The 3243-nt window shown below is 31.7% G+C and overlaps 1 pseudogene; it reads right to left on the bottom strand.

The window, feature by feature from the left end:
* Positions 1–578: 578 nt before the first annotated feature.
* LOC149549528 (uncharacterized) lies at positions 579–2579 on the bottom strand (annotated as a pseudogene).
* Positions 2580–3243: the final 664 nt, after the last annotated feature.

Genomic DNA, 3243 nt, shown 5'->3' on the forward strand with positions numbered 1-3243 from the left:
ATGTTTGATTAAATAACTTTGGAGATGCACCTATATTTTTTTAGTATTAATATTTCCAAACATAATTACACCAAATAACTTCTACTAATATTATTTCAAAAGCATAACACTAACATTATTTATCTTGGATTTAAGGCATGCATAACATATGGTTTTGTTCTATTATGATATATTTGGTCGTCAACAACACACATATTCTTGAACAATACAAAAAATTAAATTGAGATATTTAAACAATTTAATTATTGAATGAATATGTTCTACATATCAGTCAACAATGGTACTTTAGTTAAATAAAACATATTACTGTCAAAACATTATCTTATAAATATTGAATCGAATGTTTATACTTCTATGTTGAATACAAATATCTAAAATTTTTAATTAAATTTTTAAACCATAAGAATTGTACTTATATTTTATTGAATTAACTTAGGATTTATTAATTATTGTATAAAAAATCAAATACTTTTAATATTTCTCTCCATAAATGTGAAAAGTAAGAAATCAAATTTTTGTAGTTATAATAAAACTACATCGTAATCTCATTGCAATCAGAATATTTCAGAATAATGATTTTACAAATTTTTACTAGATTGTTGTCTATTTATCAATCCACTCAATAAAATTATTTCCATCTTGTCTAATGCATGAATGAATCTTCTCCTCTAATGCCTTTTTGCAATCAAAATTCCAAAAATACTCCCCAAAATCCAATAAAAACACTTGTCATCCACTCTACATACTAGTTCCATGGAATTTCTCCTCCCTTGTCATTCTCTTTCCCAAGAAGAGGGGTGTGTATGCTATAATTTGACATCTCTCCACATCCAAAAGATTTGTTGTTAACTGGGAATCCACAAAGACCAAGTGATGATGGGCCACACCACCCGTACCAACTCACAACCAAAAATGCAATAATATGGAGCATCATGCATCACCAAGGTTTCCAAAGAAATAAGTGGAACTGAATGTATCAAATTATTTTCCTTTTGGTATTCTTCCACAAAGATTATTGTTGGATACAATAAAAAAACTTAGATAGGAAACTTATAGCATTTCATTTTGAATCCTTCCTTTTAGTTTATTATATGAAAGATCAAGTGACTCCAACTTTGCAATTAATCCAAAACTCCTTGGAATCTCTCCTATGAGATTGTTATCTGATAATTTCAATGTGTGAAGACCTTTAAGGTTCCCCATTACTGACGAAATGTTACCTGATAGATTATTTACAGATAGATCAATGCAAGATATAAGTAACATTACTGAACTGGCATACACCATTTTTTATCCTTTATTAATCACTTGGATCTCTTCTTACTAATAGTAAGAGCCATCACCATTATCATCTAAGTTTCTTATTGTAGAATTCATCATGCTTTTCAATGTTGCTAACTGTTTTGGGATAAAACCAATCAAATAATTTTGTGAAATATCAAAAACATGGAAACTTGATAGATTGCTTAATTTATGTGGAATGTTTCCTTCAAACTTATTAGACCTCAAAACAAGTATCATCAACTTGGAAAATTGGCCCAACCAAGATGGTATGTTCCCAGAAAAATGATTATTGGTTAAATCTAAAATTTGCAAGTTAAAACAATTCATAAAGCTTGATGGTAAGTTTCCCTTTATCATATTTTCCTTGAGGTGAAGTGAACTGAGTTCACTTAGCATTTCCATATGGTAGGGTATCTCTCTCATTAATCCAGTACCTACTAAGTTTAATCTTGTTAAACTAGAACAATTAATTATGCTTGATGGTATTTTACCAAATAATTTATTGTTCGACAGATCTAAAACCTCCACATATTGTAGAAGGCCAATTGAAGAAGCTATATAACCACTTAGATTATTTTTTGAAAGTGACAAAAATTGAATGTATGGTAGAAGATTTCCAATACCCACTAGAATATATCCTATGAATCTATTCTGAGACAAGTCTAGCAACTCCATGCTTGATGTTGGCATTGAAGAAAAAGGGAGATGACCTTGGAGCATATTACTATGAAAATCAATACTATAAGAGCCTTTTGCAATCAAGCTTCAGGGAACATGTCCTTGCAAGTTATTGTATGACAAGTGAAGATATTCCAACTTAGGAAGCACCCCTAACCAATCTAGAATATTTCCATATAGACTATTATTGGAGAGACCCAAATTAGACAATATATTGTCTAGAAATGAATGGTGGAATTACGCCCTTGATAATACATGAAGCTAAGTGTAAGGAACCAAGGTAAGTTGTGGGTATCCAATCTAGTTCAATCATGATAGCTGATTCACTATAGGATAGATCAAGTTTAAAAGGACTGGTAATTTTGTTAAAAAAAACTAAGAGAAATCTTTCCTTGAAGATTGTTTGAGGATGGGACAATGGACATGAGACTAGAAAGACTTGTAATTGAAATGGGAATGCTACCATTTAGTTTATTAGAGGAAAGATCTAGATACACCATGGAGGAAAGACTTCCAAAATTGTAAGGTATCTTTCCACTTAGAACATTAGAGGATAGGTATAATTCTACCAAAGAGGAAAGATTACCTAACTCAGATGGTATATTTTCACCCAACATATTTCCAATGAGGTTTAAAGTAGTCAAAGATGAAATTTGACCAAGTGATAGTAGAATCTCTCCATTCAACAAGCTATCATAAAAAACAAAATTTTGTAGGGCGGAGAGATTTTTTTAATGGAAGGAGGAATAGGAACTTCCATATTTTCCATATATGTCAATCTAAGATAGATAACAGAGGTGATATTTCCAATACAATGTGGCATACTTCCTTTTATATTAGACCCTAAAAGAAAAAGGGCATTGAGCTAAGACCATTCCCCACATAATATTTGACTTAGATTTCCACTAATTAAGCTTTCTCCCCCTAATATAAGCTCTTTTAGAGAAGGTAGGTGAGAGAGATCAAGGGAAATGAACCACTTAATAATGGATTTTCGAACAACGAAAGTGAAACCAAAGTAGTCATATTTCCTAACCACAACAGTATTGGCCCTTCAAAGAAGTTGTAAACCAAGTGGAAGTGGATAAGGAATGATAGGTTTTGGATGGCATTAGGAATGTGCCCTGAAAGCATGCATTCAAAAAGGTGTAGTTCTTGGAGATTATGCAGATGAGAAAGGGGTGCTTCCAATTGCTTTCCTGTCATACTTAGCACTACTCCACTAAGGGACAAGTATTTCAATTTGTACAACTTTCCCATCCACACTAAATCGGCTCCGAA

Source organism: Cupressus sempervirens, chromosome 7 (genome assembly GCF_028749045.1).
Source record: "Cupressus sempervirens isolate cs-2001-9-10 chromosome 7, ASM2874904v1, whole genome shotgun sequence".
In the NCBI taxonomy this organism is placed as follows: domain Eukaryota; kingdom Viridiplantae; phylum Streptophyta; class Pinopsida; order Cupressales; family Cupressaceae; genus Cupressus; species Cupressus sempervirens.